We start from the raw sequence: 16,967 nt of genomic DNA on the forward strand, positions 1-16,967 counted from the left end.
GAAGACTCTAATGGAAAAGGTAGACAACATGCAAGATCAGAGGTAATTTCACAGAGACATGGAAATCGTAAGAAAAAATCAAGTGGAAAAAACATGGTAATAAATAACAAATGCTTCTGACAAGCTTATTAGTAGATTTGAAACAGCTAAAAAAAGAATCAGTGAACTTGAAGACCGGCTAATAGAAATTGCTCACACTGAAATGTAAGGAAGAAAAAGAACAGGAAAATAAAACAAAAAAAACCATCCAAGAACTGTGGGAAAATATCAAACTGTGTAACACTCAGAATGCCTGGAGAAGAAAGAACAGAGCAGAAGAAATATTTGAATGGCCAGGAACTTACCAAAATTAGTAACAAGACACCAAACTACAGACTTAAAAAGGTCCAAAAACATCAAACAGGATAAATAACAAAAAAACAAAAAAAACTAAGCATATCATATTCAAATCGCTGAAAGGCAAAGAGAAAATCTTGAAGGCAGCCAGAGAGGGGAAAACATATTATATACAGAGGAACAGGATAAGGATTATAATAAGCTTCTTGTCAGAAACTGTGCAAGCAAGATGATAGTGGAGTAGCAACTTTAAAATGTAGGAAAAAACTGCCGAATCAGTATTCTATATCCAGTGAAAATATCCTTCATAAATGAAGAGGAAATAAGGACTTTCCCAATGTAAGCTGGTGCAGCCACTATGGAAAACAGTATGGAGGGTCCCTAAAAAACTAAAAGTAGAGTTGCCATATGATCCAGCAATCCCACACTTGGGCATATGTCCGGAGAAAACTCTAATTAAAAAAGATACATGCACCCCAATATTCATAGCAGCACTAGTTACAATAGCCAAGACATGGAAGCAACCTAAATGTCCATCAACAGATGAATGGATGAAGAAGATGTGGTATTATGTATACAATGGACTACTACTCAGCCATAAAAAAAGAATGAAATAAACTTATTTACAAGACAGAAACAGACTCACAGACAGAGAAAACAAACTTAAGCTTGCCAAAGCGGAAAGGGGGTAGGGATAAACTGGGACTATGGGCTTAACAGATACATACTATTATATATAAAACAGATAAACAAGGCCTACTGTATAGCACAGGGAGCTATGTTCAATATCTTGTAATAACCTAAAATGGAAAAGAATCTGAAAAAGAACAGATATATGTGTGTGTGTGTTTGTGTGTGTGTGTATAACTGAATCACTTTGCTGTACACGTGAAACTAACACAACACTGTAAATCAACTATACTTCAATTTTTAAAAAATCCTGATTTCAAATTTCTTACATCATCAAGCAGTCACTATATGTCATTCAAAAGAAAAAGGAAAAAACACTCATAATAAACATATATGTTACATTTCAATACACCTTCAGAATGTCAAATTTTGCTCAACTGCCACAGAGCCAGTCGTAAATCTCTCTAGAGTAAATGGATGAACACAAAGTTTAGAAATGAAACTTCGTCATGTTTTTCAGATTTTAAAAAAGTCTCTAACTTATGCTCTTTCTCCTTCACTGTAGGTCATTTGAGATGGTTTCAATGGTAACACATACTTTATGCTTTGCTACACTGCAAATTTATTCAACAGTTCTATTCTTGAAGTCATTATTTCTTTTCATGCTTCTATTTTATAAGGGACAACATTTTTCCAGCTACCTCCTAAGGGGATTTGTGATTTAGCAACATCTTTTCCCAGCCCAGTCATTCACACTCAAAACAAATCTTTCTCTTGAGACAGAAATGAGAAAGATATAATCAAGGAAATTCAATAGACATTTACTACTTTTACAAATATAGTTTTATCACACTTCCTTGAGTTTATTCAATAAATACGGCCAAAGCAAGAGGACCTTACAGTGACTACAAAGAACAGGTAGTTATAGTGCCTTAGCTTAAACTGTTCTGTGAATGAATGAACACGCAAACATGAGAATACAAAATACTAAGATACAGTGTTTCATTAAAGTGAGAAATATGGTCAAAGTGAGACTGTCCAGTAAGTAGTTGATAACTGCTAGACAGCAAATGCACTGGCAGACTCTATCTGATGTATTTTGGAACTATGGAGTCTATTTAAGGCTTGGATCTTCCAGGGGGGAAGGCTTGGACAATAAGGTGCATTTAATTTCAATTTCAACTCTTAGCACTGTAGCAGCTACACAGCTTCCTCCAGCAACATGGACGTGAGCTGAGCAATAGCTTGGACACAGCTTGTGGGAGCTAGAGTGGGCAAAAAAAAGACTCTGTCTTCCAAATATCACAGATCTATGCCCTGATCACTGATTATTGCTTCTGATCACAAAGCTGCAAAGAGACAGGTGCCCATTTTTGTTGCACCTTACCTCCCCACTACCCCCCACCACCCTGTAGTTGCAAGGCCCTCCCTCTCCAGCTAAGTGACTTCCAAGGTTATTTAAAGGACTGGTTTCCTGTTCTCCCAATCCTTCTCCCCGCCTCCTTTCCCTCATGTCCGGAGCAAGACCCTAAAGACTAGGACGTTCGAAAGCAACTGCATACACATTCTTCTCAAGTTCACATGGGACCTCTTCCAGGACAGACCATATATTAGCTCACAAATTCCTAGAAACACAAAATCTACAAAGACTAAATCAAGAAGAAATAGAAAGGGACTTTCCTGGTGGCGCAGTGGCTAAGAATCCGTCTGCCAATGCAGGGGACACGGGTTCGAGCCCTGGTCCGGGAAGATCCCACATGCCGTAGAGCAACTAAGCCCATGTGCCACAACTACTGAGCCTGCGCTCTAGAGCCCACAAGCCACAACCACTGAAGCCCGCGTGCCTAGAGCCCGTGCTCCACAACAAGAGAAGTCACCACAATGAGAAGCCCACGCACCACAATGAAGGGTAGCCCCCGCTCGCCACAACTACAGAAAGCCTGCACACATGCAGCAACAAAGACCCAACACAGCCATAAATAAATAAATAAATAAGTTTTTTTTTTTTTAAAAAAAAAGAGGAAATAGGAAAATAGACCTATAAAGAGTAAGGATATTGAATCAGTAGTCAAAAATCTCCTGACAAATAAAAGCCCTGACTTGATTTGTTTCACTGGTCAATTCTACCAAACGTTTAAGGAAGAACTAATACCAATCTTTCTTAAACTTTTCCAAAAAATTGAAGAGGAGGGAACACTTCCTAATCATCCTATGAAGCCAGCATTACTGATACCAAAACCAGACAAAACCACCTCAAGAAGAGAAAACAACAGGGTTATTATCATAACCCTTATGATAATACTGAGACATTTTTTGCCTTTTTCACTTTCACCCTCTCATGAGGATAACATGACGTTCTCATGGCTCTTAGGGCTAATGGGATACAAGAATCTAGCTGTCTTGTATGAAGTCAAACATTAAAGAGATTGGCAAAAATGTAAAATAATCCTACTCTTATTAAATATTATTTTAGAAAATGACGTGTTATTTATATTAACATGTAATGGGTTTATTACTTTTTAAATTAATTAAATATTCTTTAAAATCTGTTTTGATTGCTAATACAGTAAATATCAATAAACATAACCCAAATAAACAAAAGCTTTTTGGGGTCCTCAATAATCTAAGTATAAAGGAGGCCTAATACCAGTTTAATACTGGTCTAACTCACAAAAGTTAAAGACTGAGGAACCGTCCCAAATTAAAGGAGACTATACAGACTCTGCCCTGGATCTTGGACCGGGAAAGAAAAGAAAAGATAATTGGCAAAATTTGAACTGGATTTATAGGTTAGATAACAGTATTGTATTGATGTTCACTTCCTGATTTTGGTAATTGTACTGTGATCAATAAAATGTGAACTTTGGGGACTCTGGGTGAAGAATTCGGGGGATTCTTTGTCTAGTTTTGCAACTCTTTATAGATTTGAAATTATTTCAAAATGAAAATTAAAATTCTTTTAATTAAATTGATTTAAAAGATCACTCAAACTAAGTATGAGAGAGGATGTGGAGCAACTGCAGCTAGTGCTAATACTAAATGGTATAACCTCTTTGGAAAACGTGTGGCAGTATGGTAGGCAGAATGGCCCCCCAAAGATGCTTCTATCCTGTGAATATGTTGCCTTACCTGACAAGAGAGACTGTGCAGACGTGATGGAATCAAAGATTTTGACACTGGGAGGTTATCCTGCATTATCCAGGTGGGCTCAATGTAATCACATAGGTCCTTATAAGTGAAAGAGGGAGGCAAGAGAGTCAGAGTCAGAAGCGATGGGACACAGAAAGAGAGGTCGGTATGATTATATTTTGAAGATGAAAGAGGGTCATGAACCAAGGAGTATAAACAGCCTCTAAAAGCCAGAAAGAGGCAAGAAAATAGGATTCTCCCCTAGAATCTCCAGAAAAAATACAGCCTTGCCAACATCTTGATTTTAGCCTAGTGAGATCCATTTCAGACTTCTGGCCCCCAGAAACGTAAGACAATAAACATGTGTTGTTTTAAGCCATTAAGTTTGTGGTCATTTGTTACAGCAATAGGAAGCTAACAGCACTTTCTTAAAAAATTTAACCAACACCCTCCATATGACCTATCCATTCCATTCCAGATTTTTACCCAAGAGAAATGAAAACATACATCCAAAGACTTGTACATAGACGTTTACAGCAGCTTTATTTATAATAGCCCCGAAACTAGATGGATAACAATCCATACGACAGAACACTGCTCAGCAATAAAAACTAAAAAAAAAAAAAAAGATCAATACATGCAAATAACATCAATGAACTTCAAAAGCATTATGCTGAGTAAAAGAAGCCAAGCAAAAATACAAGCTTTATGATTCCATTTATATAAAAAATTATATATAATATACATATATACATATGTATGCATATAAAATTAACCTACAGTGGTTGCCTGTGGATGGAATTGGAGGGAAAGATGGATTACAAGGGACAAGGGGAAACTTTGGGGGGTGATGAAAATATTTATCTTGATTATGGTGATGGTTTCAAAAGTGTATACTTATGTCAAAACTCACTAAATTAAAAACTTTATGTGCAGCTTATCGCATGTTAATTATACTTCATTAAAATTTTAAAAATTTTAATAAAGTGATAAAGAAACAAACATTAGTTTTGAACACCTACGTACTCAACACTGAGCCAAGAACTATGAAACAATCAGGAAACAAATGCAAGGAGTATGAAATAGTAGATAAGAATCTAGACCTTAGAACCAATCAGTCCTATATTTGATTGTCAGTTTCAATAATTGGTAGCAAAGGGAGTCTTGGCTTTCTAAGCCTCAGTCTCATTTTCTATAATAACATCTAACTCATATGGTTGTTGTAAGAATTAAAAGAAATAATATATGAAAATCATCTCTGCCAAATTTGGGAGTACCCAATTAATGGTAGCTATAAGAATACTATCTTTTTTTCCCCCCCAGAATCTGGTGAGCTGCATGCTTCTTTACAGGTGAAGCCAATCTAATTCTTGACTTACATATTAATTCTTACATTTATTTAAATAAAAGAATTATAAGAAGCAGTGTGCACAAACAATACGAGAACTTAGAGCAAGGGAAAAGAAAAAAAGTAGTGCATTACAGTGAAATAAATTAATTGATGGTCCTAACAAAAGTCCTGAGTTATCAAGGACAGATTCATTAGGGACTTCCCTGGCAGTCCAGTGGTTAAGATTCTGTGCCACCAATGCAGGGGGCCCAGGTTCGATCCCTGGTTGGGGAACTAAGATCCCACATGCCATGGAGTGCAGCCAAAAAATTTAAAAAAAAAAAAAAAAGAACAGATTCATCATACACAGAAATCTGTCTTTAAGAGGGTGAAAATTTTTTTCTTACAAGGCCAAAAAGGAACACACATTTCATAAAAATTACTATTCTAAAATGGTTAATTTCTTTGAAAGCTACGTTTCTTCAACAGAGGTAAACTTTACCAATCTGGAAACATTTATAACTCTTTATCCCCTTTCAATATTAAACAAATGAAATATTACCATATATGACAAAACATTTTCTGTAGCTCTAAATAATTTACTTTGTATGATTCTCAACAATCCTAAAGATATAAATTCCTCAAAGCTGAAACAAAATGGTCTACTGAAATCAGACTTTCATACAAAACCTTTCAGTATTTCTTAAATGAAGTAAAAATTTAAAACATGCAGTACATACTATTATGGCTCGCTTGCCTACTAACTGTGGGTCCTTGAGCAAATTACTTAATTTGATCTCTAAAGTATGGATAAAAATATTTCCCATCTCATGGGGTTACTGTAAAGAATAAATGAGACAATGCATGCATGGGAAGTACTTTATATAGTGCCTGGCAAGAAGTAAGCAAATACTCAGTAAGTGTCAGCTGCTATTTTTTTTTTAAACTACTATTAAACACGTACCTCCAACCTAGCCTTACACCTAAAGCAACTAGAGAAAGAAGAACAAACAAAACCCAAAGTTAAAGTTCTCAGAGCTCCTGGTGCGAGCCTCTTTCCTTGGGTGGATTCTTGGTTTTTCTCCCAGCATGGCCCCCAAACACCAGTTTTCACTTCCACCCCAAGCAAAGAAACCGAAGAAACCGAGACTGACTCCTGCCTCCAGGCCAGAGGAAACATCTGCTTCTCCGAACTTGCCGAAGGAAGAAGAAGAATAGCAAGAAGCAATTGAACATACTCATGAAGTACAAAATGAAAACAGACAGACTCGACGAACAAGCCAGGGAGGAGATTTTGAAACTACAACAGATATATAACAAACTCCGCCAACCATTTCTTCAGAAGAGGTCAGAATTGATCGCCCAAAGCCCACATTTTTGGGTAACAACATTTGTTAACCATCCACAAGTGTCTGCACTGCTTGGGGAGGAGGATGAAGAGGCGCTGCATTATTTGACAAGAGTTGAAGTGACAGAATTTGGAGATATTAAATCAGGTTACAGAATAGATTCTTATTTTGATGAAAACCCTCACTTCGAAAATAAAGATCTCTCCAAAGAATTTCATCGGAATGAGAGTGGTGATCCGTCTTCAAAGTCCACTGAAATCAAATGGAAATCCAGAAAGGATGTGACAAAACATTCAAGTCAAATGCAGAATAAAGCCAGCAGGAAGAGACAGCGTGAGGACCCAGAAAGCTGCTTCACCTGCTTTACTGATCATTCTGACGCAGGTGCAGATGAGTTAGGAGAGGTCATCAAAGATGATACTGGGCCACATCCATTACAGTACGACTTGGTTCTGGACACGGGTGATGAGAAAAGGGAAGAAGAAGGTGACGATGATGATGAAGAGGAAGAAGGATTGGAAGATATTGATGAAGAAGGGGATGAGGATGAAGGAAGATGAAGGAGACGATGACTAATGGAACACTGATGGATTCCAACCTTCCTTTTTTAATTTTCTCCAGTCCCTGGGAGCAAGTTGCAGACTTTTTTTTCTCCTCCTCCTCTTGTGCTCAGTCGCCCTGTTTTTGAGGTCTCTTTTCTCCTTTATACCATGGCTCACAACTTATTTTGGGGGAAAATACCTTGAGCAGAATTCAGTGGGAAGAGAATCTCTACCCCTTTCTGTTCCAAATTCATTTTTATCCCTTCTTGTCTCAACAAAAACTTTATGGAATCAACACCACAAGGCTCTGTGGAAAAAAAGAAAAACCTTCTGCTCCCTTAGCTCTGCTGGAAGCTGGAGGGTGCTAGGCCCCTGTGTAGTAGTGCACAGAATTCTAGCTTTTTTCCTCCTTTCTCTGTATATTGGACTCAGAGATTACACTGTGTCTCTATGTGAATATGGACAGTTAGCATTTACCAACATGTATCTGTCTACTTTCTCTTGTTTAAAAAAAGAAAAAAAAACTTTAAAAAATGGGGTTATAGAACGTCATTAAAGAATGGGTTTGAGATATTTGGGTGGGTTAAGTGGGCATTTTGACAACATGGCTTCTCCTCTGGCATGTTTAATTGTGATGTTTAACGGACATCCCTGCAGTTTAAGTTGACACTTTTAAAATAAAACTCTCTCCTAATGATGACTTGAGCCCTGCCACTCAATGGGAGAATCAGCAGAACCTGTAGGATCTTATATGCAATTGACATTCTCTATTGTAATTTTGTTCCTGTTTATTTTAAAAGTTTTCTTTTTGTTTCAATGGAAAGGAAAGATGACTGCTCAGTTTTAAACGTTATAAGTGTACAAGTTGCTTTGTTACAATAAAACTAAATGTGTATAGACACACCAAAAAACCCCTAAGTTAGAAGAAGGAAAGAAATCATGAAGATCAGAGCAGAAATAAATGAAATAGAGACGAAGAAAACAATAGCAAAGATCAATGAAACTAAAAGCCGGTTCTTTGAGAAGATAAACAACACTGATAAACCTTTAGCCAGACTCATCCAGAAAAAAAGGCAGAGGACTCAAATCAATAAAATTAGAAATGAAAAAGGAGAAGTTACAATGGACGCCACAGAAATACAAAGGATCATAAGAGACTACTACAAGCAACTATACACCAATAAAATGGACAACTGAGAAGAAATGGACAAATTCTTAGAAAGGCACAACCTTCCAAGACTGAACCAGGAAGAAGTAGAAAATATGAACAGACCAATTACAAGTACTGAAACTGAAACTGTGATTAAACTCTTCCAACAAACAAAAGTCCGGGACCAGATGGCTTCACAGGCATATGCTATCAAACATTTAGAGAAGAGTTAACACCTACCCTTCTGAAACTCTTACAAAAATTCGCAGAGGAAGGAACACTCCCAAGCTCATTCTACGAGGCCACCATCACCCTGATACCAAAACCAGACAAAGATAACACAAAAAAAGGAAATTGCAGGCCAATATCACTGATGAACATAGACACAAAAATCTTCAACAGAATACTAGCAAACTGAATCCAACAACACATTAAAAGGATCATACACTATGATCAAGTGGGATTTATCCCAGGGATGCAAGGATTTTTCCATATCTGCAAATCAATCAGTGTGATACACCACCTCAACAAATTGAAGAATAAAAACCATATGATCATCTCAATAGATGCAGAAAAAGCTTTTGACAAAATCAACACCCATTTATGATAAAAATCTCCAGAAAGTGGGCGCAGAGGGAACCTACCTCAACATAATAAAGGCCATATATGACAAACGCACAGCAAATGTCTTTCTCAACAGTGAAAAACTGAAAGCATTTCCTCTAAGATCAGGAACAAGACAAAGATGTCCACTCTCGCCACTTTTACTCAACATAGTTTTAGAAGTCCTAACCACAGTAATCAGAGAAAAAAAAAAATAATAAAAAGAATCCAAATTGGAAAAGAAGTAAAACTGTCACTATTTGCGGATGACATGATACTGTACATAGAAAATTCTATAGATGCTACCAGAAAACTACTAGAGCTAATCAATGAATTTGGTAAAGCTGCAAGATACAAAATTAATACACAGAAATCTTTGCATTCCTATACACTAACAATGAAAGATCAGAAAGAGAAATCAAGGAAACAATCCCATTTACCATGGCATCAAAAAGAATAAAATACCCAGGAATAAACCTACCTAAGGAGGCAAAAGACCTGTACACAGAAAACTATAAGACACTGATGAAAGAAATCAAAGATGACACAAAGAGATGGAGAGATATACCATGTTCTTAGATTGGAACAATCAATACTGTCAAAGTGACTAAACTACCCAAAGCAATCTATAGATTCAATGCAATACCTATTAAATTACCAATAGCATTTTTCACAGAATTAGAACAAAAAATTTTACAATTTGTATGGAAACACAAAAGACCACAAATACCCAAAGCAATCCTTTTTTTTAATTTTAACATCTTTATTGGAGTATAATTGCTTTACACTGTTGTGTTAGTTTCTGCTGTATAACAAAGTGAACCAGCAATATGTATACATATATCTCCATATCCCCTCCCTCTTACATCTCCCTCCCACCCTCCCTATCCCACCCCTCTAGGTGGTCACAAAGCACCAAGCTGATCTCCCTGTGCTATGTGGCTGCTTCCCACTAGCTATCTATTTTACATTTGGTAGTGTATATATGTCAATGTCACTCTCTCACTTCGTCCCAGCTTACCCTTCCTCCTCTCTGTGTCCTCAAGTCCATTCTCTATGTTTGTGTCCCCAAGCAATCTTGATAAAGAAAAATGAAGCTAGAGGAATCAGGCTCCCTGACTTCAGACTATACCACAAAGCTACTGAAATCAAAACAGTGTGGTACTGGCACAAAAACAGAAATACAGGTCAATGGAACAGGATAGAAAGCCCAGAGATAAGCCCACGCACCTATGGTCACCTAATCTATGACAAAGGAGGCAAAAATATACAATGGAGAAAAGACAGTCTCTTCAATAAATGGCGCTGGGAAAACTGGACAGCTACATGTAAACAAATGAAATTAGAACACTCCCTAATACCATACACAAAAATAAACTCAAAATGGATTAAAGACCTAAATGTAAGACTGGATACTATAAAACTCTTAGAGGAAAACACTCTTTGACATAAATCACAGCAACACCTTTTTGGATCCACCTCCTAGAGTAATGAAAATAAAAACAAAAGTAAACAAATGGGACCTGATTAAACTTAAAAGCTTTTGCACAGCAAAGGAAACGATAAACAAAACGAAAACGAAAAGACAACCCACAGAATGGGAGAAAATATTTACAAACGAAGTGATCAACAAGGGATCAATCTCCAAAATATACAAACAGCTCATGCAGCTCAATATCAACAACAAAAAAAACCCAATCAAAAAATGGGCAAAAGATCTAAATAAATATTTCTCCAGGGCTTCCCTGGTGGTGCAGTGGTTAAGAATCCACCTGCCAATGCAGGGGACATGGGTTGGAGCCCTGGTCTGGGAAGATCCCACATGCCGTGGAGCAGCTAATAACGTGCGCCACAACTACTGAGCCTGCGCTCTAGAGCCCGCGAGCCACAACAACTGAAGCCCATGTGCCTAGAGCCCGTGCTCCGCAACAAGAGAAGACACCTCAGTGAGAAGCCCGCGCACCACAGCAACGAGTAGCCCCTGCTCGCCACAAGTAGAGGAAGCCGACGCGCAGCAACAAAGACTCAACGCAGCCAAAAATAAACAAATAAATTAAAAAACAAAAAATTTCCCCAAAGAAGACATTCAGATGGCTAAAAAGCACATGAAAAGATGTTCAACATCAGTAATTATTAGGGAAATACAAATCAAAACTACAATGAGGTATCACCTCACACTGGTCAGAATGGCCATCATCAAAAAATCTACAAACAGTAAATGCTGGAGAAGGTGTGGAGAAAAGGGAACCCTCCTACACTGCTGTGGGAATGTAAACTGGTACAGTCACCATTGAGAACAGTATGGAGGTTCCTTAAAAAACTAAAAATAGAGCTACCATATGATCCAGCAATCCCACTCCTGGGCATATATCCGGAGAAAACCATAATTCAAAAAGATACAGGCACCCCAATGTTCACTGCAGCACTATTTACAATAGACAAGACATGGAAGCAACCTAAATGTCCATCAACAGAGGAATGGATAAAGAAGACATGGTATATATACACAATGGAATATTACTGAGGCATAAAAACAGAATGAAATAATGCCATTTGCAGCAACATGGATGGACCTAGAGATTGCCATACTGAGTGAAGTCAGAGAAAGATAAATATCATATGATACCACTTATATGTGGAATCTAAAAAAAGGGTACAAATGAACTTATCTGCAAAACAGAAATAGAGTTACAGATGTAGAAAACAAACTTATAGTTACCAAGGGGTAAGGGGGAGAGGGATAAATTGGGAGACTGGAATTGAGATATACATACTACTACATGTAAAACAGATAACTAATAAGGACCTACTGTGTAGCACACGGAACTCTACTCAGTACTCTGTAATAACCTATATGGCAAAAGAATCTGAAAAAGAAAAAAAAAATATATATATATATAACTGAATCATCTTGCTGTACACTTGAAACTAATACAACACTGTAAACCAACTATAAAAAATTCAATAAAAATTATTTTTTAAAAAAATGTACCTCATCATGATCATAAATTTAATAGTAAGATTTAAGAAGGATTACATTTAATGCAAAATTGTAAATTCTTTTCTAATTAACACTCAGATTAGGTCTCATCTGAAAACTGTTAGTACTTTACTGAAATGTCTGCATTTCTTTTGTAAATATAATGGCATAATCTGCAACCAAATCTAAATCCTGATAGTCAAAAGTGTAGAAGGATATAATTACCTCATCAATTCATGTGCTTCTACTTAACACTGTTCAAACACAGAATGTCCTGTTCTTCTGTCTATCCTTTTCCCACAATTCAACTAAACAAATGTTTGAATGCCTTAAAAATGCAAGACGTAATATCCTAGCTGGATCAACAGAAATTAGAAAAGAATCCTACATTTTTTTCCACTATGCTTTCCTGAAACCAGAAGAGAAAGCTTATGTTATATCCAACTCACTCATGTTTAACAATATCTACTTAGGCCAGAGCTAAGATATATTTAATTTCATGTTTTGTCTTCCTATCACACAAAGTCTCTTCCATGAACTAACTTGCGTCCAAAAAACTGGCAGTTGCTGCTGAGATGAGGCAAAGGTTTAATCACTGGACGGCACTCACAGAAAATTAAACCAGTGAACCCAAGACCTGTTCAACAGTGGGGTTCCTTGGGTGGGTTTTTTTCCCCTCCCTCAGCACTTGATACAACAACTTTCCAAACTGTACTCATAATGCATTCATTCCCAAGATCACTACTCAGAAGAATATAAATAAACCATGGCACAGCCAGAACCAACCAAACCTGTTTTGACAGATCCAGGCCAACCAACTGCAAAGCTTCTGAATATGCATCCCCCACAGGCCTATGCAACATCAGCCTTTGGCTCCAGAATACGTTCCTTTCCTTCCTGTAGGCCTAGTTCTGGCTTTTGAGGAAAGAAAAATAAAGCTGTCAGCTGAGTGGATCAAACTTCCAGCAGGGTAAACAGAAAAAGCTTGTCATTTAAATCCCTTCGAGCAAGCATCTGCTCAACAGAAATGAAGGCAACTTAGTTATAAAAGACAACAACGAGGGGACTTTCCTAATGGCGCAGTGGCTAAGAATCTGCCTGCCAATGCAGGGTACATAGGTTCGAGCCCTTGTCTGGGAAGATCCCACGTGCCGCGGAGCAAATAAGCCCGTGCACTACAACTACTGTGCCCGCGCACCTAGAGCCCGTGCTCCACAACAAGAGAAGCCACCGCAATGAGAAGCCCACACAACGCAATGAAGAGTAGCCCCCGCTCACCCAACTAGAGAAAGCCTGTGCTCAGCAACAAAGACCCAACGTAGCCAAAAATAAATAAAAGAAAATAAATTAAAAAAAAAAAGACAACAATGAAAATTCAATATATTTGTTATTTTAATGATCAAAAGAATAAGAAAATAAGAAAATAAAATAAATTTTAAAAAACAATGAGAATTCAATATATTTTAGTTTTTTAATGATCAAAAGAATAAGAAAATACTCAAATATGCTACTTTCATCAAATTATAAACCAGCTAGCATAAGTAGAGAACAAAATAACTCAAAGCTAAATAATACCATGCAGATAGCTATTTTTAATTTTCTATTCCATTAGGTAACATGCTTCTGAGCAATCAGGTCATGGCTTATGGAAGGGGAAGGGGTTGTTGGGTAGGGAGAGTACACTGTTATTAATTAAGTGCAAATATCAATTAATAACGCAGCCTTAATTATTTGCCAACATGAGAAACATGAGCAGGAGAACACTATTTCTGGAAAGCATTAAAATTACTGATCCAGTCATTCATTCAGGAAATATTATCCAATGCCTACTCTTTGGTTAGAACTGCAGTACAGGCTTCCCTGGTGGCGCAGTGGTTGAGAGTCCGCCTGCCGATGCAGGGCACACGGGTTCGTGCCCCGGTCCGGGAAGATCCCACATGCCGCGGAGCGGCTGGGCCCGTGAGCCATGGCCGCTGAGCCTGCGCGTCCGGAGCCTGTGCTCCGCAACGGGAGAGGCCACAGAAGTGAGAGGCCCGAGTACCGCAAAAAAAAAAACAAGCCAAAAAAAAAACAAACAAAAAAACCCTGCAGTACACATCAACACGTGTAAAAACCTACAGGACGGAGAAAGCACTGATAAGCATACCACTATGGAAAAGCAATTCTCACATATGTATTTATTTGCATCTTAAGAACAAAACTATTGAACTAAACACAATAAGAGGGTATATCTAAATTTAACCAATGAGTTCTCTCCTGCACTAAGACATCTTCTGTTTGTACTTTTTCACCACCTTCATCCAATTCCCCCTCCCCCCACCTCTGGTAACCACAAATCTGATCTTTTTTTCTATAAGTTTGTTTGTTTGTTGAAGTATAGTTGACCTACACTATGTAAGTTCCTGGTGTACAACATAGTGATTCGATGTTTCTATACATTACAAAATGATCACCACGTCTCCTAAACATTCCTGAATTAATTCCTTTCTATCCTCTCCACCAACGCCACTCTTGTCTAAATAAGTCACCACTATCTCTCACCTGAACTAGACTAAGTTCCTTCCTAACTAGTATCTCTGCCTCCACTCTGGTGCACCTCAATCCATTCTCTGCCTTGAGGTAAAAAATGCTCACATCAAAAAGCAAGTCTGGGGAGTTCCCTGGTTGCCTAGTCATTAGGATTCCAGGCTTTCAGTGCGGTGGCTCCAGGTTCAACCCCTGGTTGGGGAACTGAGATCCCGCAAGGCGTGTGGCACAGCCAAAAAGAAAAAAAAAAAAAAAAAGTCTGACTTTGTCCTTTCTTGACTAAAACCCTCTAACGGTTCCTTGTTCCTCTTAGAATAAAGGCAAAAACTTAACAAAACCTTTAATAAAAACCTGCAAGACCAGGCCTATCTCTCCACCTCAAACCATTTCATTCTCCTCCTAGCTGTCACTTCTCAGGCCACACTAGCCTCATTTCACCATTTTCCCTTCTACCACAGGGCCTTTGCACCTGCTGTTCCTTCTGCCTGGACAACCATCCTTCCTCTCTTTGTCAAGTCAATACCTACTCTTCCATCAAATCACAGCAGAAGTACCATTTCTTGAGGATGCATTTTCTAACCTGGTCAAATTTCACTAATATCACTTATACCACTGCTGCAGTTATAATTTTACGTTTAATTTAATATTTATTTCCTCCACCAGCCCACAGGTTCCATGGGGGATGGTATTGCATTAGGGTTTCCTCCACATTATATCCCCAATGCCTGGTTAGTTCAATAAAAGTATGTTGCATGAATGATCAAATGCATGAACCATGCTCAAGAACCATCAAACATGGTCCACATTGCCTAGGTCAAAGTTCAGGTGCCTGAAATCACAAAACGTTCAATACTAGGTCAAGCTCCCATCATCATGATCTTTACTACATCTAATTTCCTTTAACAAGGTCCCTTTAGCAGAGATAATGAAGTTTATTCATCACAGGCCTTCTTCTGCTGGCTTCCTTTTTACGTGAGGAAACCATCAAAAAATCAAACTCCGTTGAATACTCTAAAATAAAGCAATCTAAATCTAAGTTTGATTACAATTTTCAAAACAATATTATTATTTTTTTAACATCTCACTGTCAAGTCCCAAAGCAAAGATAAATCCCCGGTTTGTCTTGGAATCTGAACCTCCTACTCAACTTATCTCAAAACAAATTACTGAAAATAAAAGTCTACCAAAAAATAACATTTAAACAAGTTTACCCATACATCTATGGTCAATTAATCTATGACGAAGGAGGCAAGAATATACAAGGGAGAAGAGACAGTTTCTTCAATAAGTGGTGGGAAAACTGGCCACATGTAAAAGAAAGAAATTAGAACACTAACACCATACACAAAAATAAACTCAAAATGGACTAAAGACCTAAACGTAAGACCAGATACTATAAAACTTTTAGAGGAAAACATAGGCAGAACACTCTTTGACATAAATTGCAGCAATAATTTTTGAATCTGTCTCCTAGAGTAATGGAAATGAAAACAAAAATAAACAAATGGGACCTAATGAAACTTGAAACTTTTGCAAGCAATATCTTTTTGGATTCACCTCCTACAGTAATGAAAATAAAGACAAAAATAAACAAATGGGACCTAATTCAACTTAAAAGCTTTTGCACAGCAAAGGAAACCATACCCAAAACAAAAAGACAACCCTCGGAATGGGAGAAAATATTTGCAAAAGATGAGACTGACAACAGATTAATCTCCAAAATATACAACAGCTCATGCAGCTCAATATCAAAAAAACAACAGCCCAATCAAAAAATGGGCAGAAGATCTAAACAGACATTTCGCCAAAGAAGACATAGAGATGGCTAAAAAACACACGAAAAGATGCTCAATATCACTAATTATTGGGGAAACACAAATCAAAACTACAATGAGGTATCATCTCACACTGGTCAGAGTGGCCATCATCAAAAATCTACAAACAAGAAATGCTGGAGAGAGTGTGGAGAAAAGGGAACCCTCCTACACTGTTGTGGGAAACTGGTACAGCCACCATGGAGAACAGTATGGAGGTTCCTTAAAAAACTAAAAATAGAGCTACCATATGATCTAGCAATCCCACTCCTGGGCATATAACTGGAGAAAACCGTAATTCGAAAAGATACATGCACCCCAGTGTTCACTGCAGCACTAATTACAAGAGCCAAGACATGGAAGCAACCTAAATGTCCATCAACAGAGGAATGGATAAAGAGGATATGGTACAGGGACTTCCCTAGTGGTGCAGTGGTTAAGGATCCACCTGCCAATGCAGGGGACACGGGTTCGATCCCTGATCCGGGAAGATCCCACAGGCCGCGTAGCAACTAAGCCCGTGCGCCACAGTAACTGAGCCTGTGCTCTAGAGCCCGCGAGACACAACTACTGAAGCC

The 16,967-nt window shown here is 37.9% G+C and overlaps 1 pseudogene; it reads left to right on the forward strand.

Moving 5' to 3' along the window:
* The first annotated feature begins 6,514 nt into the window (after nt 1–6,514).
* Nucleotides 6,515–7,334, forward strand: LOC103071126 (protein SET pseudogene; annotated as a pseudogene).
* The last annotated feature ends 9,633 nt before the right edge of the window (nt 7,335–16,967 follow it).

Source organism: Lipotes vexillifer, unplaced genomic scaffold, assembly GCF_000442215.2.
Source record: "Lipotes vexillifer unplaced genomic scaffold, Lipotes_vexillifer_v1.1 scaffold889, whole genome shotgun sequence".
NCBI lineage: Eukaryota > Metazoa > Chordata > Mammalia > Artiodactyla > Lipotidae > Lipotes > Lipotes vexillifer.